Genomic DNA, 26,776 nt, shown 5'->3' with positions numbered 1-26,776 from the left:
GTACATAATCTCTACTGTCCTACACCCTAACAAGTGTGTTGTTTGTTTATTAGCTTTCTTTTTTCATCCTTATCTATTTAGGCACATATTTTTTGTACTTTTACTTATGGTACAGATAGCATTTTCTCAATAGCACTCTTTTCTATCCACCAAACATTTTTCCCACTGCTTCTAATCTTCATGATTTTAATGTCAATGACTGTATATTATTTACTATTTTCTTGATAATTTTATTGTTAGAAAAGTTGCTTCCAAATTCTGCTATTATGAATAATCCTGGGATTTACATAATATCTCCACATCAACAGCTCCCTCTCCTCTCTTTCAGTTTGAGTGTGTGTGTGTTCCAAACTCTGTAATGTGAGCTTATAGTTGCAAAAGATAGGGACATTTTCCAGACTCCTGGTGGCTATGAGAAAATACTTTGCACTTAGTTTCTTCATCCCTAAGATGTGATTATAATAGCACGAAAAGTGCATTCAATTTGTATGGGCTCCCACTGCTGTTCGTACTGCTTCATAATACTGCTATTGCTATTATATGTACTAATGGTCAGCTTTACTTCCTTGAATGAAAACAAATACCTTAATATGCATTTGATAATCAGACCTCTGGTTTTCTTTTTTCTTTCTTCTTGTCTTTTCAAAGTAATTTGTAGCCTGTTTAGTTTTTGTCCTTCCTTTTTAGTACCACAGCTTTCTCTCTTTAATTTCTTCCTTTTCCTTTTTCTCAGAAAATATATTTAACCTAGAAATGAAAATGTGTGTTTCTTATATTTATATACAACATTTTTATATTACAATCTGGTGCCTATAAAGCTCAACTGAAGAAGCAGATGAAGCGCTGGGAAAAGAACACCCTTGACTCGGGGCTCCAATTGAGCGTCTATTCCGAATGGTGTGAAAATCTGCCCTCCGGTGGCAGCGAGCGGTAGCTGCAGGTCAGACGCGAAAGTTTGAAATTAGAGCACCCCAAAAGGCCCTTGCTGTGGTGGCTGAACTGGTGCAGGGCCGATTAGTTTTTAAAACTCTTAAATTCATTGTCATTTTCTTCTTTACTAAGGAATTATTTCATGACCTAGTTCCTCAGAATATAATTTTAAATAGGTGTCCCAAAGATTGTAATTTCCAAAAAATATTTTCCTCAAAGAACCAACCAGCCACCACCATCACTGCCATTACCAGCAACTGATATGTAGCTACAAATGTCAGAGGGCCAAAGTGGGTTGATGAATGTTAGCAAAAGGGAACATCAGAGTGACTAAAACGCAATTTTTTGTCTTCACAACATCTTTAAATCGAGATATGCCTTATTTCTTAATCAATATTTTCAAAATATTTGCCCTCCAGGAGTTAAAATTTTAAAAATTAATTAAAAGCCTAAAACTAATTTTCAGATATCATTAGTTGTTTGCCATACAATTCAAAGATAATAACATGAAGGACATAAAATTGGATCTATTAAGCCTTTGCTTAACCTTAATTGTAAAGATTTTTATTAAATTTTCATTATCTTAGTTCTACAAAAGCCTATTTTCAAGGGCATTGATGGAATTCACAGGGCACGGCTGAAAGTTAATATGTCTTAATGTGTGTTCACATGCATTTGTGCCTGAAAGCTAGTTGAAAAGTGCAAGGATTTAGTTAGTGCTGGCCGTGTGTCTGGTTCACATGGAAATATAGAAAATGAGACCACTGGGATTGGAAATGATGGCTGCTTCTGTTATTTCCAGATGGATGACGCATTCACCCCCTTCGATGGGTGCCAGGGTCTATGTTATTGTCCCCAGGCAGCAAGTGGACAGTTAGTGACAAATCCTTCCCAAATTGGTTCATCACCCCCTCAGCATTCCTACTACTGACCTTGGCTTTAAAATAACAAGGTTAGTACTTTCTGGCAAAATAAACAAGATTTTAGTGTTTCTCTCCGAATCTCTTCAAAATCAGATTTTTAGAGCTTGATTAAGTTTAAAAGCTTACTAATGAGCTCTGCTGTTTGAATATGTTGATTCTAATTTTATGTCATAGTTATAGATCATTTTTTAATTGGTACATTTATTGCAAAAAATTCAGAAATGCCAACATATATAAAGAGGACAATAATATTTCATTTAAAAATAGTCTGAGATTATAAACACTTTAAATTTTTACTTAACTTTAGAGCAGAATTAATTAGTAAAAGTAAATAGCTAGTATCTTCTTTGTGATAACTCTTCTAGGCACCGTTTGATATCTGTGTGCATGTATTACCTAACCCAATGCTCACAAAATTCCATGAAGCACAATTATTGTTATTCTCAATTTTGCAGGTGAGAAAACACGCAAAAAAGTTGGTTGACATGATACAGTAAGGGTTGTATGAGGATCCAAATCCATGTCACCCAATTATCTCATACATAATGTGAATTTTGTGTATGGACTGATAATCTGCTATGGACAACACCCAAAGACATCCACAGAGGCATATGGGACAGCTTAAAATCAGTGGAGACCATCGGAAGACATTCTATACAATTAATGAATCTTATTAGTACAACATTTACTTAAAACAAATCAAAATATATAGAGATTTTTGGTAATGTATCATCAATGTTTTAAAAATATAATTTATTCTGTAAATTTCCACCCACCAAATCTTGGTTTAGAGAAGGACCTTCTTTAACTTTATACTAGCTCCAATCTTTTTAGTTTACTGAGTTTAAAAGTCGCGATTAGTAATTTTTTGTTGTTGTTCGCTAGAAATCACCTGCACTTCTGGAAATATATTAAGTGGTTTGTCTTCTACTTTGGGCCTGCCTTTCTTTTCCCCAGTTGAATCCACATACAAACTCTAATCCTCATCCCTGAACAAAAAGTTAGCTTAATTTTTTTAAAAGGACCATGTGTTAGCCAAGAGGTTGTGTGTGTGTGTGTGTGTGTGTGTGTGTGCGCGCGCGCGCGCTCGCGTGTACACGCAAGGAAACAACAGCGTCAGCAGGACAGGCTTTGGGCACCCAGGGGGCTGGAGCCGTTGGTCCTCTGATCTGGAGTCGGCGGCAGCAGCGTGGTACACGTTCCTCCCCCAGGGTCGGGAGGGCTGGAAGGGAGCCCCGATCCATCTTGCTGAGTGACAGGTGCAGGGCGCCCAGACTCCCCGCTGACCCTGCTTGGCGTCCGCCTCGGGAAGGGCTGGGAGCTGCGGGGAGCAGCGGTCCTGACAGCCCCGTACCGCCCAGGGGCAGAGGGCGCGCTCGCTCGGGCCCCTCGCAGAAGAGGCACAAGGCGGCAGGGCTCCTGGGCTGCGGTTTATGCAGCTCCAGGGTGGTACAGAGTCGGAGGTGATGCTGCTAGAAACGCAGCTACTCCCTCTGTGGACGCAATTCTTTCTCGATTGCCAACAGAGCAGGGAAGGGCACCGCTCCCCCTTTCTGAAATCTGCAAGTGCTGGTATCCAGCGTGGCACAAAGCCGCATCCTTGTGGGAGGCTGTAAGGCAATGTCATGCTTATGTGGTTGACCCAGCAAACATGTATTAGGTGCTGGTGTGCCCTTTACCATTCTAGCTGGCGGAGACACAAAGCTCCCACAGAGCTGGCAGTTCATGGAACTATGTCTTTTACACCTGGCTTTCTCCCTGCAGTCAGCGTGGGGGCTCACACTGCGACCGGACTGAGTTGTGCGCACTGAACAAATGAAAGCACCGGAAAGTGCCAGAGCAGACAAGGTAGTGACCAGAGGTCCAGCGATGGACTTCCTGCTTCCGGGTTCACTAGCACTGTGGAAATGGGTTTTCCTCCTGCAGAACGGCTCCTGCAACCTTTCAGGGACGCTTTCTGAAAAATTTTCCTAGGGGTTGCCCAACAGGCAACAGTGTGAAGTAAGCCTCCCCTCCCAGCTGCTCTCCGGAACATGATGTGTGCTCCGGGTTCTAGGAGCTGCCTCTAAAAAGCCAAGGAGGAGTCAGGGCGAATGGAGGAGGACTTGTACTTAGATGCCGGGCAAGGAGGAAGGGCGACTGGGAGGACGGCTGAATAGACAGCTGTGTTGTCTTGCACCCCAGGAAGGGAATCCGACTCAGAATTCCAGGATCTGTCCCTGCAGGGCTGTGAATGTGACCTGGGCAGGTCCAATAGCCAGGCATGGTAGCAATATGCAATCCTAGCACTCTGGGAGGCTGAGGCAGGAGACTCACAAGTTTGAGCCCCATCTGGGCAACTCAGTGACTTAACAAAAACGTACCTCCAAATAAAAAGAGGGCTGGGGACATAGCACCATGCAAAGCCCCTGAGTGCAATCCGCAGTACTGTACTGAAAAAAAAAGTTCTGTAGTTTTATGTAAGTATAAACATTTACGCTTTTCCCCTCACACTGGTCAGGTCTTTGGATGAATCTTCAATTCTGATACGCTGTGGTTTATTTTAGTCTTCATTCAGCATTTCTTTCCTTAATGGCAGCCAATATTACTTCTAACCCTTTCTAAAGAGAAAACATTCAAGTAATGCTTAAGAAAACCAGATTGACCAGGGTAAAGGTCAAAGGAGAAATACTCTGCTTATGCTGAACTCTCAAAATCTGTTGACTGTCCAGAAAGGACCATTGTACAACTCGTAAGCACAATGAACAAGGAAATTCAGTCAAGAAAGCACTTATTGAAGAAAAGCTTAAATCAGACGAATGATGCTTAAGTTTTAAAAATTGAGAAAACTCATAGGCAAATTATAAGCAATATTTCAAAAATTGCTTCACAGTTGCATGTGCATCCACATTTACCTACCTACATTTTTGTTTTTCTGTGATGAGAATGATATAAATGGCCATTCTTCAAAGTTGATTCCATTGGCAAATTCTCAGGGCAAAATAGTCCCATAATAAAGTTTGGAAATCACTGACTAAAGACTTTCTTCTAAGGAGGGTTCTGAGAGTTCCTACAATAAGCAAACCTATTCAAATTTATTCAGAACCATGTTCTCCAAGTTCACTTGACTTCAGCTCCCTTTTTTTTTTTTTTTTTTGTACTGAGGATCAAACTCAGGACCTTGCGCTGGCGAGGCAGTCACAACTTCAACTCCCTTTTTTGACAACAATGCCCCTTCTGCATTTTTTTAGAAAAATGCAAGAAAATAGACACATTTCTTTTAATGGAGGGCTAAATTTTACTAAAATTGATGCACATAAATTGGGAACATAAAAATCCTTAGTGGATTAATAGGCACATAGCAAAATTTTTAATTTATAAAAGGTTTTAGATTACATGTTTTTGCTTAATTTATAGAGATGCTTAAGGAACTCATTTTTCTTATATATAAAAAATAATAAATCACTTTGGGGCATATATCATGATGGACACTCTACCTGCTGAAAAATATCTGGAGATCTTTTCTCTGTCTTCAACTTCTCCAGCCAAAGAAAAGCTCAGAATAGTTGTTAGGAAAATAAATTCTTAGATTTAGTAATGGTACACTATATTTTTTGATATACTTAAGAACAATCCACTATAATTCATTAGGATTAGTCAAGAATGTAAGGATAGTGTATTTATTAGGAAATCAGTTGACATAATTATTTCAAAAGGCTAATAATAATAAAGCATATGATCTTTGGAAAAGATTTTGAAAAGCCATGATGAAATGAAACCTCTATTTTTGTATAACACTATCTGTGAACTAGGACTTGAAGAATAATTCCTTAACAAGATAATGAGGGTCCACCTGAAATCAACTGCCAACATTATATTAAGGGTGAAAAACTACCATCACTCCTTCTAACATTAAAAAAATGGGCTAAAATGTTTGTTAGCAGCACTAACATTTTCACTTTAAAGTAAAAGGACAAGGTACAAAGGACAAACAAGACACCAGTAATAAAAGATAAGAAATATAAAATTGTCATTATTTTCTGACAATGTAAATTAATGCAGTAAACCAAGGAAATCATTCAAAGCAATTTTTTAATAGTTCAGACAATTGGCTGGAACAGAATAAATGTGGAAAAAAATCAGTAGGTTTTTCTCTAAATACACGTTGTTAGCTGAGCTGAAGATCTCACCAACATTATCAACATCAAAAAATAAGAAAATAGAAAGAAAACTTTAAAGTTTTTCTTAGGGATGTTTCTCTTCCATGACTAGAACAAATGAAGATCTGGTCTGTTCCTACAGAGTAAATTTATTCAAGTAAATATCTCAGTTTTTTCTGTTCAAGTATTAATGAATTCTAATTTTAAAATTGCAAAGTTTCTTTTTTTATTTTGAAAAGAATTCTTACATTAATTTAGAAAAACTAACACATGAGGAAGAGCTGAAATATTTTGAGGAAGAAAAGTAATGGCCAAGAAGGTAATCTGATATTAGCACTTGATTTGAATCCTTGATATTTAAAATAATATGGTCTCAGAAAAGACTAGATAAGCAGATGGAATGGGAAAATATATCCATATTTAAAACTGTGTATTGCAGAAGAGTAGAATTACAGGAAATTATTAGGGCTAAGTACAGGAAGTATTTAAAGTCAAATAAATTAAACTATTTTAAACAAGTTTTCAAAAGCGGTAAAAACATTGCATACAGTTTATTTTGGTCACATATATTGTGAATCTCCAAAAGGGAGATTTAATACGCCACATTCTCACAATTTAAATATGAAACAACCTCCTCCTCCTCTTCACTTTTTTCTAAACTTAGAACAGTATTGGAACCATTATTCTTTGAAATAGCCTTTGTTAAAATCTGGGAAAATCCAATCAAGAAACAAAAAATTTGTGAAAGAAGAAAATCTTTTAACTTCACAGCCTACTGTAAAATCTTACCTCCTCATTGGGTATTCTTTGGTAATTTCTAACGGCTTCTCTTAGGCTAAAGTAACAGCCTCTATTTCTCACAGTTCTAACATTGTCAGAAGGTTAAATTTCCCTTTATTCTTTTGTTTGGTCACACAGGTAAATATTGTACAGCATATATTATAGATATTAAGAATCATTTTAATTATTGGTGATGTACACCTAAAATATGTAAACCATATGGAGCATAATAGTACAAGAGACATCCTTAATTTATACATGTATATTGGTGAAGTTCAAAAGCGAGGTCTTAGTAGGTGGTTAATTAATTTGTTCTAAACAGGCAGAGTTTAGGTGGAGGTGCCCAGAACAGCCTAGAAGTCTTTGAGTCTTTGGAATCCCAGATTGGCTCTCTGCCTGTAAGACTCCTAGAGAGTATAAAATTAACAGGAAAGATTGGCCAGAATTTAAATTAGTTTATCTATTTACCTAAATTAGTTTACTTATTATTTAAATTAGTTTACCTATATAAATTAGTTTACCTACTTGTTTTTCAAATTTAGTATAGACTATAAAATAATAGCAATGAAATGAAATTGATTGTCTAATTTATTGATACAATACGGTTATTCCTAGTATAAGTAAAAAAGATCCTCCCAGGCCCCATCGCTCCCCTTTTCCCATATATATAGCTTTGTGACAAATGATAAATAACCTTCTCCTCTCGTATATCACCTATGTTCAAGGTCAGAATTTTATACCCTTTTGTTCTTTTTTTCGAATCCTTTCCTCCTCCTCTCATCTCAACTCTGTCACAGAAGCTTTATGGGTTGGCTGCTTTCTTACATGCACTGTTTCTTTGTCCCAGCTCCGTAAGCAGGGTCACTATCCTTGTTTTAACACATGTCCCAGTTGAATGCACCTCAGAGGTACAGTAGTTTGGGAAATTTCTGGCACACCATATGGATTGAAAAGCCATACCATGCATAAGAGTTTACTGCCTATACTGCAATTTGATTATAATGTCCAGTAAGTGTCAAGCAGCTGAGTAAATGTTTCTCATTAGCATAACTCGACCTTTCGGAGTTTGTGCAGAGCCTCACTCTTATCTTTAAAAACTAGATTTAAGTCAGCAGTTCAATGAACTGGACATGTGTGTTATGCAAGTTTACTTCCAGCTCCTAGAATGCATGTTTCTTCCAAAAACCTTCCCCAACCCATAGTAACACTGGGAGGGTTTGTCTAATTCATCACCCAAACTGCAAGCCCGGATGGAGTCAAGGATTTAATTGCAGATAAGAGACATTTTCTCCCCTGCTGGGAAATTTATTCATCTGGGTTTAAGGAACAAAGTTTTAGCAGAAGAATGTATAATAGATATGAATTTGATAACAAGACTATATTCCATTTGCTTTACATCAAATGTTACAAAACATTTTCCAATTTTAAAAATAAGATACCTTGTTTCACATTATGCTTGTCCTGGACTATTATATCAAACTACACAAACCTTTTATTACAAAACCATATTCATACTTTGAATTGTATTTTATTTTAGGTGTAAAAATATTTATACATTTTGTGTTGTAAACAAAAGGCAGAATTCCTAGGCATTCGTTAAAAATAAATATACATCCAGTGATTAGTTTGGTAATAGTGTTGAAGTACTTTAAGTGAAAATACAAATTTTTCTGAATAAGCCCAAAGAGATATTTTAGTGAAATAAATAACTGGCCAAAAAAGTGTATCTTGCATTGCTCCATGTACCTGATGTGGTGTTGTTTAGAGACAGAGCACTTGGGAGATTTGCCTCATGTTCCTGATACCCACATGATATGAGATGTGTGTGAGATTGAGTGGCCTCAAAATATGCTTGCAGAGGTAAGAATCCTGACAAGACCAGGAGCTGTGGCATTATTAAATCATAAACCACACTTTAGGAGGAGTGCACATTCGTCTTCATTTTGTAATGCAAGCAGAAAAGATAATATTAATCCTGAATCCCATATATCTATTAATAGAGAAAAGTGCATTGCTCTCAGAAGGAAAAAGAGGTAAGATAGGAAAAAGATCAAAAGAATTTCTGAGATTGAAAGCTGATGGAGGCACATAACTGTCATCTTTCACAGAATTAATCAGATTGGTAAAGGTGTTCATTAACAAGACTACTACATTATAAAACAGCTACGGTATGATAGTCTTTTTAAAAATCTGTATTCTACTGTACATTTTATTGCAAAATCTTTGAGTTTGGTGTATTCTCATATACTTTTTAAAATAACAGACTTCTGAAAAATAAATCCAAGGAAAATAAACTCCAAGAATTTCTGCAGTTTCAGCATTCTGGAAAAAAAGAAAAGGCTAATAAATGTGTGTAATTTAATAGCCAAGAAAAATAATGAATGTTTTCCCATTCATATTTGAGAAGAGAAAATTACTCTACTGCAGGAGGATAATGACGTTCTAGCCTGGCCACTGCTGGATTTTAAACATATTTATTTATTATTTAAAATTATTTATTATTATTTATTTATGATTACTTATTTTAAGTGGTGCTTCATGAAGAAATAGGGCTAGATATATGCTAGTTTTAAGAAATGACTACTTACAGATTTTACAAAAGAAAACTATTAAATTGAATAATATTTGATCCATTCTTTTTTATCTAAATGAAAGTGAGCAGTCAAATCAACAATTTTACCTTTCAACTAGTTATTATTCAACAAATTCATTATATAAAGAAAAGAGAGGGTAAAGTAATATATAGTGTGTCTATTTACATGATCAAATGTTGAATATTTTATATTTAATTTTTGAATTTTTTAGATGATGGGAATAAATATACTTCCCCAAGTTTGAAAACCTTAAATAAGGGTTTAACGTGGTAAGTACTAAGATAAAAGTATATGGATAAACTGTACAAGGGAAATTATCACACACACACACATACACACATCACATTTCAAAACAAATCTGACAGTAAACAAAAATGGAAAGGAAAAATGTATATTTAAATAAGTTAACATTTTGGAAATCAGTTTTATAATTTCACAAAACTAATACAAATGTCATCCATATTCTTAGTCTATACCAATGCCCAAAAAATGTACATTAAAAATTGAGAAATGGAAAAAATAGCACTTGCCAAGTGCTAATTATAGTCTAAGGGGTTGATTCTGTCGGACTAATACCAGATTTTCCTACAACCATAGTGACTATTAGCTGAAGAGCTGAAATTTTGCATGATTCACTGTTAATTTTGAGTCAATTGCTATAGATTTGTAATTCTCAAAAATCTCTCAGACCACAGACATCTTAAAAAAGGCAAAAGACATTGTGGGTGTCTCCAGCTGCTCATGGGAGATAGAAGATAAAAACAAATCTTTCCCTAGAATACTGAAAAGGGAAGGTTTATATCTTATAAGCTACCCATGAACTCACAGAATTTTGTTTGATTCAGATAAATTAATAATCTATAATTATACAAATTAGATACCTGGATATCTGTATTGTGGAGCTAGAGCTTGATCGAGGCAAGAAGGACATCCATCCATGCAGAGAGCCAGGGTGAGTGGGCAGAGGACGGAGTTCACCTGCAGGGTCGGCTGGTGTAGAAATCAGGGGCAGAGCAGGTAAAAGTAGCACGGGGTGGGGTGGCCCACAGTGGGGTATCAGGACTCCAGCAAGGTAGGTGGTGTCCTTGTGGGAGTGACCTGGTGTGGGCTGTCAGAGCCCAAGTGGTATGGAGAAGAGGAACATGGTGAAGGGCTTCAGAGCCCAAGCAGGACGAGGTGGGCAGCCCCACAGAGGGGTGATGTGAGCTGTTGGAACTTGACTGAAGTGAGAGGCTATGTGGCTGGGCAGCCCCGAACATGGAATCCTAGGTGTGCAGAGAAAGGAGGCAGCACCTGTGGGAAACTTGGGGTGGATACAGGCAGTGGAATCGATCAATTAAACACATATATGAAGAATGATTAAGACGGGGTTTTCACTTTTAGAGAAGGGAGTTACAAATACAGAAGGAGGGAAACTATAATAAACTTTGTTGTTGTTCTGGACTTGTAAATATCCATGTAGATTCCTGGTCTCTGATACATAATGGATGGATGGATGGATGCATGCATGCATACATAGGTTAATATTAAGAAGGTAGATGAATAGATTCATGATAGTTATATAGACAGTGAAAGGTTTAACTACATGAATATGGACTCTGATGATATATATCTATATATCTATTTATCTCTCTATATTTCCCAGGTATCTCCACTGACAGGCTAGAAGCAGGGACACTCTAATGGTAATGAGCACATCTGACACACAGATCTTGGATTTAAAATACCATTTTCCATACAAAAGAACCAGAATTCTTTGAAAAAAAAAAAAAGGGTAATTTAAAGATGGGGCAGGGAAAATGTGATATTGGGATAATGTGAGGATTAAAATAACAATAGTAATGGTTTATACCTCATTGAACAAAATAGGAAGTCTATTTAGGTATTAATAAGTTTGTGAATAAATTGAAAATTGGAAGAGGGTCAAAATAATTATGTAGCTTCAAAATATCTCCTCACAAGATAATTCTTAATTTCTCAACAAGAAGGAGGAACTTTGTACTAGAGAAGGCTTGCAGACGCCACTTTGCTCAAGAATTTTTTTAAAAAAATCATCAGAAAAACCCCAATTGAAATCACTGGCTATCTGATAAAATTCAGTACTTGCTTCACTAATGTTCTTGCCAAAAATGCATAATCTGAACTAATCAAGAAAAAAAATCAAGGCTAAGGGATATATTGAAAAGTATGTAGTCTGTAATTTTCATATCTCTGGTGTCCTTGATGAACACTGGTGATAGAAGACTTCTTTTCTCAAGTATCTCACTTCCCTCAAGTCTTTGACTGTTTCTCACCATACCAGACTGTCATCCTCATCACACGATCAGAGCAATGAAGCCAGTCGATTAGGAATTGAAATCTTCCCAACTGTGAGCCAAAGTAAACCCTTTGTCTTTTTAAGCTAATTATTTTGGGTATTTTGTTGTAGGGACAGGAAGCTGACAACACATGCATGGTCATCCTGGCTCTCAGGTTCTTATCAATCTTAACTGTGATGACCTTCAAATCCAATCCCCTTCATTTGCTCACCCTCATGTTTATAACCTGGCTCTTGTCATCGCCTGGAATTTGTCTCCACCTTTGAATATTTAATCTCACATATGCCATTCTTTCACATGAACCTTCTCATCATTAGTCTCTCACACTCAATGACTCCCCCTGTACTTAACCTTTTGCTTCATAGAGATAGTTTCTTGCTCATTTCATATCCATCAATTTTCCCATCCCAATATCATGACTTTCCAGTTCTGCTTCTGTAATTTATCCCCTAGGCCATATCTTTATCAGTTCTCAGGTCTTTTGAAGTTTTTTCCTTCCTCCCTACACACCTGGAATAACCTTAAACCTAAATTGGTCCAAATGTTTACTCTCTACACAATTATACCTGGTCTGTTAGCTGTGCGGGAGCTATTCTCACACTTGTCCTGTTTCGTGCCACTAGAGTCGTATGGTTCTGATGTCAACCAACTCTTCATCGTCACCCAAAGACACTTCTGTGTGTATTTAATCATCTTCCTCTCCATTTTCCAGTATCACAACTCCAGATTGCCCACTTTTCTCAAACTCTTTACCTACTCACAACCTTGTCACTCTAAGCAACAAATCTTGCCAGCAGATCTCAAAGAAATCAGAAGCAAAGAGAGAATTTCCTCACTTCCCGTCACCAAATTTAAAACTTGGCCCATGCCAGCAGCCACCATTTTCTTGTTCCTCCTATTCCAATAGCAGATGTGTGTCTTCCCCAAGGCTATTTCCTCAGTCTGCACCCTGGATCTTTTCCCTTCATAGGCCCTCAGAAATGGCTTTGCTGATTTTCTGATGGTTCCTGTCCTCTGTGTCTTCAATCTTCCATATATATTTGTTGACATAAATAGTTAATATTTTCAGTTCCCTGCATCCTTACCAAACAGTCCCTTCCTTGGCCTGTGACACTACTGCTTCCAACATCTTCATAAGGATTATAGTAATATTTATATGATACTTGGGTTACCATGATCCAGTTTTCTTAAAATCTATTTATTTTTTGATATGGAGCTAGTGTTAGTATTCTAAAAGGCGGATCATTTTCATGATTTCCCTGCTTTAAAAAATTCTCCAAAGTCTTCTATTGCCCTTAGCATAAAATAAGGAATATTTAATAAGGCACCTGCTCCTTGCTTATGAACTTAGAAACCTGAGCACCATCCACATCTTCTACCCCCTCATCAGACCTTTCACCCTGCAACTGCTCCTCAGTAGACACGTGATTAGTTACATATTGTAATTTCTAGAATGTATTTCTCATCCCTGGGCTTTTGAAAATACATGCTCTGATTAGAATATTTCTTCTGCTCTTTATTTGGATAGATTCTTTTTATTCATTAAGTTTGTTTTGATGTTATTTCCCTTGAAATATTTTTCTGAAATCTCAAGGCTTTGTCTGATAATGTGCCTTCATAATACCCAGTATGATAGCTCTAAGCACAGTCTTGGGGTATCCTGATTACTTGTGCTCACTAGGATATCAGCTCCTCGAGGGTAAGAGTCAGTTGTGCTTTGCTTGCCTTTGTCTGTCTTCCTACTGCCTATTTCATTCACTCACGCAAAGTGGATGTGCTGCTAGATGAATGGATCAGTGGGCCACTGTCAAAGAATAATTGTGCCATGTTGACAAAGATATCTTAAAATTGAAAAATAAAATTTAGCACATGTTGAAGAAACAGTAATTCAAATGTAGCAAAAATGTATCAGGTTGGTGAGAGCTTTACATTTACTATGATAATAAAGAGTAGTAGTCTCATTTGGGGGGAATATATAGAGACAATGAGGATGGAGGATGAGGGGAAAACATAGCTTAAATACTATTTTAAGGATTTAGCTAGAAATTTCTTTCCTTGTCTTTAGGAAGAGATACACCTGCTCAGAAAGTGACAAGTTCTACTTTGGTAATATTTACCGAGCTGTGAGGAAGAGATAATTTTAAATACAAGTATTTAATCAATATTTTCAGAAATGACTTAGGGCCTTCTCTTAGTCTTAGTCTGCTACTATAACAGATTCCACAGACTGGGTAACCTACAAACAACAGAAGTTTATTTGACTCGTGATTCTGGAGGCTGGAAATTCCAAGGGCTTGAAGCTGGGCTCTGGCGAGGATCTTCATGCCGCATGGTCCCATGGTGGAAGGTGGAAGAGCAAGTGACCCAAGAGTCAGGGAAGGGGCTGAATTCACCCTTTGCTCAGAGGGCTGCTCCTGAGATAAGCACTTCTGTGCACTGCTGTGGTAGTGTCATTCATCCATTCATGGGAGCAGAGTTCTCATGGTCTAGTCATCCCTTAAAGGTTCTGCCTCTCAATACTGCTGCATTGGCAATTAAGTTTCTAACACAGAGAAACTTTTGTGGGACCCATCCAAACCTATGAGCACAGGTCTCAACATGCTCATATTTCCCCTGCTTCCCATTCCATGCCTTGGGCTTACACTGCTGCTCTGGCCACCTCCAACATGTGTATGGTTGCTATATTCCACGTCTTCCTGAAATCCATGTTCAGAATATGAAACCTTTCTGTCCATATTGCCAAATGCAATGGGTGGTACAAAATATTGCCCAATGATACTGATTAAATAAATAAATGAAGACAAAATCGATCTCTTTGATCCAAGTCTATAATTTTTCTTTTCATGCTATTCTTTAAAAGGAATTGTAATCCTTTTCCTTATTATATGCTTTTTCTTGTGAGATTTTGGGAATACCAGGTTGCTTATTATTATTACAACCTTGTATTTTTAGACCTTTATATTGTATGGCCAGTAGTAGGACAGCATTTTTATGAGATGCTCTCTGCTGACTACTAATTCTATCAGATTCAAGTTTTCCTCTAGCTGCCTCTGTAAAAGCATGAATCTCAGAAAAGCAGTGCTTCTGTAAACTCTATTATTTATGAAATTGGGGCCAGCCAACTTCTTTGCCTTCTTCCTTCCTTCCTAATGTTTGTCATTATCTGCATTCTCTCAGAAGTGATTTTCATTCTTCTTTATCTTATAAAACATATTCTGATGTGCTTACTCATCCAGGTTCTTTTCTGAGTTTTCTTCCCATCCTATTGACTGGCCATAACAGCAAAATTTCATAAAACTGAAATAAGCCTGGCTCCCAGGCTGCTGACCAAAGGCCATTCACAGCCCTGGGGACATCTTTTCCCCAGTGCTCCAACCTCACATTCCATTCTGGTCATGCTTTCCCTTGTTAATCCTGGCTCCAGATGAAACTGGACTTAGAAGCCAAGGATTTGTTAAGCACTTTTCCAGTGACCAACTTTGGCTCTGATCTTTGATCACAGATATAACCTATGTGTGTGAGTCATCTAATTTGGCTGTTTACTGAGAAGTGAGGGTACTATGTGTGACTTCACCTGACAGTATTTGTAAACTCTTTATAAAGCTGTGACAATCTAGCAGGAATCTCTCAGTGATTTACCTTAATATAGCAAGTAAAATATTTTCTGCAATGAGAAATTTCTTCTCAAGTATTGTCTTGAAAAGATTATATCAATTATGACAAATCCTTTCCCTTTGATATCTGTGTTGACTATGGGTTTGCAAATAGCTTCCTGAGGAAGTTTATTTCTCCACAAGAAAAGACTAACTGTTCTTTGTGTAAATAAGTAACTGTATTTTCTTTGGTTTAGTCTGCAAAGACCAGTGTGGTGTACCCAAGCCATGTATTAGTATGTCCAACCCCTTCTACACCTTACCCGAAATTACCTTAGAAGTATTCTTTTTACATCACTCTATGGCTAGGCCAGAGGAGCTGAAGTAAACACCCAATTTTGTTTGCCTTGTTCATACATTCCAATACAAGTTTATTTTATTCTTCCTGCATCCTAAATAATATCATAGGTGCTAGAGGTACAACGGCCAACTAGATATAATTCTTTCCCATGATCAATGAAGGGAGTAGAAGATGGGTGATTAATAGCTTAAAAAAAATCAGGAAAGGGAAGTGCTATGGAGAATATTTTAAAGGGGGACTGGGTGGAGAACAAATAGAGGATTTCTAGATTGTATGCCTGGGAGGGCTATCCTAAGGAAACAACACTTCAGCTGAGAATTCTTAAGAACAGGGAGGAACCAGTCAAAGACAGTGGAAGGAAATGCCCAACAACTCCGTATTTTTGGCAGAAAAGAAAGAAGGTAGGAAAGGAAGAGAAGGTTTAAGAAGAGGCCTCCTAAACAAGATAAGAAATTTGTGCTTTGGTATATGTACTAATTCTCCCAAATGAATGTAATTATTAGGTACTGCAAATACATACCAGTAAAAATTTCAAAAGAAATGTATGTTTTTATTCTAAGGCACTCACAACAGAATGACTTGGTGTTCTAGGGAGAATAGAGGCAGAAGGGAAGACAGGAGACCAGTTAGCAGACCACTTTGAAGTCCAGGCAAAAGAAGGTGGCAGCTAGGAGCCAGATGGCTGCAGTAGGGATGGTGAGAACAAGGCTGGCATGGGAAACATTTGAGCAGAGAGGTGGACAAGAGATATTCTTGGGTGGGGTGTGGGCCTCAAGGGATGAGTAAATTGAGGATGGTTCCTAGATGCTTTTAACTCCCTTTTCTTTGATATCTGTGCTGACCGTGGGCTTGCAAACCTCAGAAGTAGCCTGCCCAAGAGTAAACAGACCTCTAGGACTGCAGGAATTAACCACAGGGGAGCTTTCAAACTGAGGGGCTGAGGAGTTGGTATCATACTGCAGACTGGGAAGGTTATAACTTATTTTTATTAATAGACATTCATTTTAGGAGAATTTAGTGTTGTTTTTCATATCAAAATTATTATAAACAATTAATAAGAGGCTCATTGAAGAATTACCTTGTATGGAAAGTGTCCAGCATTTCATCTTAAAACAGACTAAATGGAGCCCATGTCCTTGGCTGTTTTGATTAAAGATAGAAGAAGTGTGATGAACATTTGTTTGGAGTGTTTAGCACTACTATGGTTACAGAATGATGGTTGAAAATATTATATCCAGCACATTATTAGTTATTCTGTTTCTTGATAAAAAAGACTTTTAAGAAACAAGCAGAGGCTGGGACTGCAGTGAGGGTGGGGGAGCCCAAACTATGTGAAATGCTTAACCTTTTAACATAGTTCAACAAAGTTTAGATTTCTGGCAAAACGCCTAGACTTTGTAAGGCTGTTCATGCTTGCAAAACAAGACAAGAACCTTGTGTTTAAATTATTCTGGCTCAAAAGTTGAGACAATATGAAGAGAGTAAAGATAAAAGCACACCCTGAGAGCTACAGTGGGGCTCATGACACAGACTAAGTCAGTTGAAAAAAGATGCCGGCAGGGGCAGGGTGACTATAACCTGTTGTTCCATGGAGGTACATCAAACACCTCTAATGAGAGAACAGACTATTCTCAAAGGGAAAGAAAGTTCACCATCCAAAGTGAAGGAAGACCCTAAGAACACATGACAAGCAAAATCTGTCATACATTAGAAAGAATTACTTTTTTCATAGAATCACAGAAATTGCCCTCCTATAAAGTAGTAGAAAAGACTACTCAAAGTATGCACATCTCAAAAGTTTACTCTGGAAGGAGTCATCTCATCTGGCACTGCCCTCGCAGGTCGCAGTTGCTGATAACATCAGTGACAGCATTTTCTAGCCAGAGGAAATGTAGACCTTACACTAGTTAGGCATAGTTTCATATTTCATACCTACATGCCACTGTTGGTATACGTCAATATGATTGTCGGTTTGAATTTCTAGGAGTTTCTCTAAAAGTCATAACATATGCTTTAATGGTTAGTTTTTATTGTCATCTTGATTAGCTAGAGAGACATTTAGGAGTTTGGTAAAGAATATATCTGGATTTGTCTTGGTGGGACATCAGAGTGTAAGCTTAGGGACTATAATTGGTCTGTGGCCTCGTCATTGCTGGTGTTTTTCCCCTATACTCTGCTTCCTAGATGCTATGAAGTGAACAGTTTTGCTTTGTCATACCCTTCCACCATAATGTTCCTGTCTTGGAGCCAGGCTACCATGGACTGAAACCTCTGAAACTGTGAGCCACAATAAACCTCTCCTTTGAATTGGAGGAGTCAGCTATTTTGTCCCAGCAATGAAAAACAGACCAGTACATTTATAAATTAGAAAGTATGAAACAACTATTAAGAAAATAATTATGGATGAATATAGCAAAGTGCTTCCCACATATGGCCCTTCAAACTCTAATTCTGAGAGATGAATAGTAGACGACAAAGTGTTTCAAACATTAGTTCAGTGTTCTAGAAGAGTGGGAAGCTTCTGAATATTATTCATGTTTCTCTACTTCAACGCTCTACTTTTAAAAATCTTTAGTAGTTTTATGTGTGTTATGAAGCTTTGGAAAGTGAACAGATTGTCTAGTGTTTGCCAAATATATTTGATCACAAACTCTACACTTTTTATTCCCTTTATTCCCTTTATTAGTATAGTATGTCATATTTTGAGAGCATACACACTGGCAAACACTGGTGTAATGCAGTGTACATAATAGGTGACTACAAATGGATAGATTTTCACACAAGGCTTCAAGAATAGTGGAGAAGCAATCAGACAAATAGAAAAATGGAGAAACTAAGTAACCAAGGCTAGCAATACATGCTTAACAAGAGTTAAGAACATTTTTGCCTACAACAATCTCATCAACATTTATTTTAAACAGTAGGAAGGCTGAAGATAGATGACTTCTATTTGAATTTTAGCAGTTTTACCATGCTAGATTCAAGATGTCAGCATTCCTCTTGGTTATTCCTTTGTTATAGTAATGTGGCTGCTGTAACTTTGACCTTCACATTTGTGCCCAAGGTAAGAAGAAAGGTCAAAAAGTGGGAAGGGGCTTGGGAATATTGCTCTTTTCAGCAGGAAAACAAAGATGTTTCCAGGACCACCACAGAAGACTTGTGAATACATCTAATTGTGTGGGATTGTGTCATAGACCAATAACCTGTGGAAGAGATGAAATGGGAATTTTATATTCCTCACTCAATTAGGCAATTACTTGATGACTTGAGACACTAACAGAATTGAGGTAAGAAAAGCAGTTTGGGATGATTTGTGTGTATTTCAATATGGAGGCAAAATATTTGTTTTAGGTACAGTATATCCCTTTGGGCAAAGTCTTTGGAAGTATACAGGTTCTTCTCAAAAATTTGAGGAAAGTATACTCTTAAAGAAAAAGTGTGTGTGTGTGTGTGTGTGTGTGTGTGTGTGCTCACACAACTTAAAAAGCTCGGTTGGGAGCAGATATGGCCCCATCCCAGGAAGCACTACTAGTAGCTATTCATCCAGATGAAGTTCATTCTTTGCCAGAGGAGAGAATGTTCTGAGGCTTTTCCTCAGTTACTACTAGCTGTAGCTTTTGCTAGCTTGGATCTTCTAGGACCTTCATAGACCCATGGCTTAAAACATGAAAACACTTTAGAAACTTCCAAGAGCATTGCCATGTTTTCCACTCTCTGGCCTCTTAATGGGGTTAAACATTCACTAAGAGACCCATGTCTGCTTATAAATGTTTCCTTCGTAGAAAGACAAAGATGTGTCACTATAATGTCACTATAATGCTCTCTGTGGAATGGAATGTATTAGGAGGAAGGCCCGTGATGAAACCCACACAAGGGGCTGTTAACTTTTAGCCTACAGACTACCAAAATGGTATGTTTGTTAGAGAGTGATTTCCTCTTAAACATGGCAAATACATGAATGCCTAGTCCATGTTATGACAAAGTTCCACTGACATTACACCACCTTTTGCAAAGAAACTCAAAGTATATTCTTTTTTATTAAATGTTTCACTATAAAAATTATGTAGGCTGCAATGTAATCTTTTTAAAAATAGATACTACTGTAAATCCAATCATCTTATTTCCTCTAGATTTTTAAATATGTCTTCTTTAATTATATGATTAAAATTGTAGCATTATACATCTCACTTTCTTCATTCTCTGCTAAAGAAGGGTTTTAATGATGTTACCTAGTCTCATACAACAATATGAACTGTTAGTTTTTGTCCATTTTTCTCAAAGTGTCATATTTTATTGCATCATATAGTAATAATGCTTTTGCCCAAAGATGAAAAATTACTGTTAACAAACTTATCCATAACTGATTTATTAATGATCTGTTTATGTTTGTGCAAGAAATCATGGGATACTAATAGCAATAGTGGGTCCTGACTTTAGGAGGACATGGGACAAAGTGCGTTGGTACATCCATGAGGAGTTGGGGCACATACATAGAGGCAAGATCGCCTGGCGACACCTCAAGGAGGCAACCATTTGCAAGTCAAGAGAGGCCACAGAAGAAACCAAACCTATTGACTCCTTCAGGTTGGATTTCTAGCCTGGAGACCAGTTAGAAAATAATTTTTGTTGTTTAAGCCAAAACAAAAACAAGATATGGTTTCCCTGCCTGCCGCGCAAGCACAAGGACCCAAGTTTGATCCCCGGTACCAAAAAACAAAAAAAAGGAATAGGTGCTACAAGTATTGAGAAGAGAGGAGTTGAGGAAGGAAGAGATTGGAAATGGATCGGCCATCCCATCTAGTATGTGCGTTGTGGATGTAGAGAGGTGACAACCACAAAGGGTGAGAAATCATGGGCCTGTTAAGTAAGAGATAAATTTGTGTCTCATTTGCATAGTGAGTTTATTCTAAGCCCAGTGTCCTTCATTCCAGGAGAAAATAATGTGGAGGCCCCATTTGTCTAAGTGCATTTCCCAGCTCCCTACTCAGCTTCCTGTACAGACGGAATGAGGGAGCGCGTGTTTGACAGCAAGGCCTCCTTTTCTCTTCATTTGAGCTGCTTCTCCCAGGGTTCTACTCTTTGCCTGTCATCTCTTCGCAAACCTTAAAAAAGAAAGCTTCACTTGGAAAAGAAAAATCAAAGCCATTTGTACCTTTGTACACTCAGCCTTACCAAAAATTTCTACATTGACTCACATTTTGGGTAGAACCTGCAGTTACTACTAACCTAGAAATATCTCTGCATTTGTTTTGTAAGAACAGTGCTGAAATGTGTATAGAAGCGGAGGAGATCTCAGTTCACAAAGTGCCTTGTTACAGATCGCTTGACTGCCTAGCCAGTGCCTTTCAAACACCAGGTTTTCTTTTAGGCATTGCATTTTCCTATTAAATGGAAGCTTTTCTTCTAAGATCCAAACGCACACCACAAAAGACAAAGGCTCCCTCCCACATTAGGCTCCCTCCTCGGCCCCTAGTGCTTCTCAGAACACAGATTGAAAAACACTGGTTTAATTTCTTTTTGCCCGTTCAGTCTGGAATGTCATTTTGAGAGCAGTTAGACTCAGGATACACGTGTTGGCTGACTCGAAGCCTTTCAACCAGAGGTGGCTACATCGAGCTGAACTGTCATCTTTGCATCTCCTCTCTCCCATCTCCAATCTTCTCGGACTGGGGGGAGGTGGCAGAGCTCTGTCTACGTTTCCAGGCCTGGGAAGCAGAGCGCAATGCAAAGTGCATTCCCCTGTAGTTGGCCACATCCTGCTCTCCCTGGTCCCCTGGGCCCTGGGTTGAGATTTCCCTGCACACAGTCCCAAGGGAGCTGGAAGGCTCATGGCAGCACGCCCATCTATCCCCTTGTCTGCTGGACAGCACAGCTGCTCTCAAAGACCAAGCAACACTGGAACTCAGCGGATCGCTTCTCTTTCTCAAAGAAACAGTTTGTGCCCAAAACACCGTCACTTTTTACTTTATGAACAACTGCTTGTTCCCAGTTCCAAGCCTTGAAATCCTACTAGTGGGTTGGTTTTGTGACACATAAACAGTTATAAGAAAAATGTCTGAAATGAGTTAACAAAAGCCTTTTCTGGTTATTTTCACTGATAGCTTAGGGCCCCTAATGCTTCACAGACAAATATGTTAACCATAATATGACTACCTTTTCAGTCATGCTGATAGTTTTGTGAATTGAATGTACCCTTGGGACAAATGGTGATGTTAATAACACAGGGCACCTATGTTCGCCATATCATGCCTACACCACAAACTGGTGAGCTAGGAATCAAATATGATACGTAGATTTACTTTGTGTGTGTGAATGGTATTTGGAAATTTTTGAATTTTTATGATATTTCACATAAAATCCAGTTTTCCATCTTCTCCGGAAAAATGGAAGACTGGGCAGTAGTTTGTCCAAAGTCTTGAAGACTGCTAACAAGGAAATTTTTAGCCTGAGCCATGTGGCATCTGCCCTCTTCAGAGGGCTATGCATTCCTTAACTGCTACTATTTCCCTGTTCTATTGTCAACACAGGAGCTTGGCACTTTCCTTAGAGTGTTTGACACAACTTTGTGTCCGCACTTCTGTTATAAGTAAAACAAGAAATACAGGACATACAGAGCATAATATTTTTTTTGTATAAAACTGGACTAACACACATGATTTAATTGACTCTATATATTTTAGTTTGCCATATGTAGTGTATGAACAGATACAGCTTTTTCCATCAATTCTATGATATACTAGCATCTCTGAATTAAAGTGTAGCAGTCATGGTGAAGTGGTCACTGACTATAAACTTGGTCATAACTGCCTATTGTTTTACTGTCCATTTTCATTTTTGATGTTATAAAGATGAACAATGAGTTTAACTGGCATTTAAAAGTCTTCAACAACATGTCACCATTACTCAACATCAACTCAAAAAGTGACTATAATATGCAAAAAGACAAGGAAACAAAATAACTAGCCATGAATTTGATAGTGGTGAAACAAATGTTCCTTGTCAGAGAAATCACTACAATTCCTTCTTTTCCTGGAATGAGCAACCTAGTACTTTGGAGAACCTAAGAAGGGAAAAGCTTACAGGTCTTCAAGGCTTTGTTACATTTTGTTACTGAGATAAGTTCAAAAGAATTCTAATTACAGTCCTAGCAGTGCAATTGGAGGGAAGAAAGAAATGCCAAATAATTTGGAAGAGATAAATTTCCCACCAAAGAAGGCAACATGGCCCACCCAAGCTTCAGGCAGAGATATCATTTAAGGTGCTGTATTTTAGGTTGATTTTTTTTTTTTTTTGTATTGGTTCTGTTAAAAAGACTTGGAGCTGGGTGGTAGTTAAAGCAGAAGAAATAGATTTTTTCCCATTAAGTTTATAGGTACATTTTAGGTATACAATACAGTTACATTCATCATTGGGATCTTGCGCCTTTACATGACGTATCTTGGTTCTTATTTTTCCCCTTCCCCTGCCCTCCCTTCACCCCCTCCTCCTTTCCCTATTTACAAAGGCTTTGTTTCCTTTCTTTTTTCCTTTTCTCATATTTTTTCTTTTCCCTTCTTTTCTTTTCTCCTACACCTCCCACTTCCCCTACTCTTTTAGACCTTCAGAAGAAACAGATTTTATTCAGGGACTGTTTCAGTAGCTGAAAAGAGAGCTGGGCTCAATTCCAAGCACAACAAAGACAAGTGAGGATATATATAGCCAAGGAACAGTGTGGGTCAGGTGTGGGGTCAGCAAATAGAGTAATAGTAAGAAGAAACATCAAAGGTAGGGAAATTTTTGGGGGGATGCTGGGGATTGAACCCCGGATACATACTTCCACTGAGCTATACCTCAAACCATGAAAGGATTCTTACTGAAGACAGGTGTAACCATCAATCCTGATACGTCAACTTCATTTTATTAAGAAACACCTAGCAGAGTAGTAGAGCATGCTCCTGGTGTGTCTGGAGTGTGAGTCTTGAGGCATGGATTTGAGTACTACATACAATCCCTCACCCATTCCTCTCTGGCTCTGTTCCCTACTCTGTTCCCTGGCTTCCAGGAACTAAGGACTGAGTATACCCTACCCTTCTGCCATGCTGTTTCTGCCTTGGAGCCAGCTGATGATGGACTGAATTCTCCCAAACTGTGAGCTACATTAAACCTCTCCTCCTTTAAATTGTGAGTATTGTGTCTCAATGATGAGAAAGATGACTAATACAACAGGCCAGCCTTGCTCAGTTCTTAAGTGCTAACCTGACTCAGCAGGATTCTAGCTACAACTGGATTCTTGCTACAACTGGACTATGCAGGTCCAATCAAGAAAGGCCCAGATTAAGGCCTGGTTGGGAAGAGGATTGAAGCAGCCTAACTAACATTTGGCCAAGGAGAGACTTTGTACATAAAATAATGGTGGATCTTACCATCAGTGATTTCTTAGATTCAATAAAATGTGATGATTAGAATCAATAATCGATAATATAAAATAGGAAGAAAAGGTCCAAAGGGGTAGGGGTAGTGGGAGGGGCAGGGGCAGGGGAAAGGAAAGAAGGGAAAGGAAAAATGATGAGAAATGGAAAAAATGGAAATAAAGTCTTTGTAAATAGGGAAGGGTGGAGGGCGTGAAGGGAGGGCTAGGAATGGGGAAAGATTAAGAACCAAGATGCATCATGTAAAGGTACAATTCCCAATGAGAAATGTAATTGTGTTGTATACCTACAATGTACCAATAAAAGAATTTAATACAAAAAAAAGTGACAAAGCAAAGACATATATATAAAAAAAGAGTTCAGTGCTTGTGCTAGCCATCCAGCATGGTCCCTTTTGCTATCATCTACCAGCTTCTTCAAAAAATGTCATATCTCTTTCAAAAGGCCGATGAAGGGGAAATGGAGGCAAAATGTACAAATGGTATAACTCTTAGGAAACAGTGCATTCAGTTCAAGTAGAAAATAGAACCCAATCTTGCTCAGTCTTGTTAAAGAACAAGCCCATGCTGCATCACAAACTAAATACCAACTGAAATAAAAGCACCAGAGAATCATGGTCCTCAGTATTTCCTGGTTTAAAATAAGGCATTCAACAAGAGCCTAACAGTTCATAGGGAGGGACAGCTGAGTGCTAGGTGAACTTGGCTTGCTGCCTTACAGGCACCAAAACCTGCTGTTCGAGACAGTGACATATTTATCCCTGTCATGTATGATTGCTTATATTACATGTCATGGGACAAATGTTTGTTATTAACAGATGTTTCATGGACAAGTTTTATCATTCATTTTCTGGTCCACTCTAATTTAACAACAAATTTATATTTTGCCTCTAGGCCAGAAAGCTAAGTTTATGCCAAAGACATTTCTATTTTAGCTGTCAGGACCCCAGATGAACATTTTGTTTTTAAAAGGAACTGGAAAAATACATGTACAAAGGAAAGTATAATTTCTCTTTTAACGTTTCAAAAATAATTTAAAGTAATTCTAACCAACAAATAGCTGTTTGGTTCAATTGTCCTTCTAGAACGTGAGATACAAGCTTTGTTGTGATTAGAAACAAATTATTTTTACTTAGCAAAAGGGCCTTGTTCTTAATGCACATATTTGAGAGATCACTTAGCTTTATCTGTATACTCAAAAATACTATGAAATGGCCTTCACATTCATTTGATTATTTTCTGGTTCGTGTACTTATAAGTTGTGACATCAACCCAATAAATTGCTAGTGTGTGAATGGCCTCTTTATACCCATTTTAGTAAAAATCTTTGACTTCTATGCTTAATTAGCACATGTTTTATTGCCAAAACAAGATGAAAATAGCTTTTCAGAAAACTCAACTGTCCATACTGCTTTTATTAGAAGGAAACAAGGGCTCAAGATAAAATAATTACCTTGCCTACCAAAATCACTGCTTTCATTTTTAAATAGCTGAATTATTTTGCCTTTGGGCTGATATTATTCATACCTTTTACATTTTTGTAATGGGGAGATTCTGATGATTGAGTTCTCAACTTGTCATTGCAACATACTTGAAGGCCAAGTTAAAATAGCCATTGCTTGCTGGAAAAATTTGCACTTCTATGAGGGCTGGAAGGTATGAGAAGTTTAGTTGGGTGGAGCTCATCAACATAATCAACATAGTTTTTGTTTTTGTTTTTGGTGGAGAGGGGGATCAAACACAGGTACTTGCACTGTGAAGCAGGCAGCAGCACCACTGAACTAAATCCCCAGCCCTCAATGTAGTTTTAGTATTTTAAATTCAGAGCATTTTCAGTTTTCAGTGCAAAAACACAAGCTTAAATGGGTGGATAACAGTTTACATAGTAGAGTGGGCAACTCAAGAAATATTTGTTGAGTAAAATCTGTAGGATATAGCTGTACATATGCCTATACATGAATTATACATACTACCTTTCAACAAAATTCAGTGTTAAGGCATGTGCTTTGAATAATATATTTAAGATCACCCAATAGATGTACTCTATAATAGACTTTAATAATAATAAATGTAAGTAATTTATAAATGAATATTTATTATTGTCAACTTTTGAGTACATTGACCCACATTACTCTATCATTTCTAGCTCAAATAATTCCTCTCCAATCTCGATAAATTGTAGCAAGAGTCATTGATGACAAGAAGGTAGGCAGTTAATCTCCAGGCACAAACCAAGTTAGATCACAGGAAACTACACCTTCATCATCCAAAGGAATGAGGAAGATCTTTTCACTGGCTGTACATGGTCGAAGGACTATTCCTTTCCATTGATATATCTGAGATATTTATATAGAAGGGGGTAAATTATATAAAATTTCAAATAATGGAAGAAAGCCATTTGTACAGGAAAAAGAGCAGCACCATATTCCAATTATTTCTAAAAGTTCTGAGGAAACCCTCAGTGAATTAAAACAAATTTGAATTGGGAGAAATTTAGAAAACTTTGAGTCTAAACCAGGTTGGTAGTGGAGACTTGATACAGAGCAAACCAAATAGAGTCAAGGTTTGTCAGCCAGGAGAGATTAACACTAAGGTTGCTAAATTTCTTTGTTTAACCTGACAAAGATTCTTCTTGACCAAACTTTAGTCAGACTTCTGAGTCCTCTTCTGGTCTTGGTCATGCACGTGAACTCTATCATTGGCCTACTTTATCTAGATTTAGCAAGAATCC

The 26,776-nt window shown here is 37.7% G+C and overlaps 1 long non-coding RNA gene across 1 annotated transcript; it reads left to right on the top strand.

The window, feature by feature from the left end:
* Positions 1-698: 698 nt before the first annotated feature.
* On the top strand, positions 699-9,581 carry LOC147823378 (uncharacterized). The gene is made up of 2 exons (XR_015443973.1): positions 699-3,045; positions 3,618-9,581. It is a non-coding gene; the product is annotated as an uncharacterized LOC147823378 (long non-coding RNA).
* Positions 9,582-26,776: the final 17,195 nt, after the last annotated feature.

The sequence above is a fragment of the Heterocephalus glaber genome, unplaced genomic scaffold (assembly GCF_053883595.1).
Source record: "Heterocephalus glaber isolate CG9 unplaced genomic scaffold, H.glaber_assembly_v1.0 deba00001587, whole genome shotgun sequence".
Classification (NCBI taxonomy): Eukaryota; Metazoa; Chordata; class Mammalia; order Rodentia; family Bathyergidae; genus Heterocephalus; species Heterocephalus glaber.
This window is presented reverse-complemented; position numbering and strand designations above follow the sequence as displayed.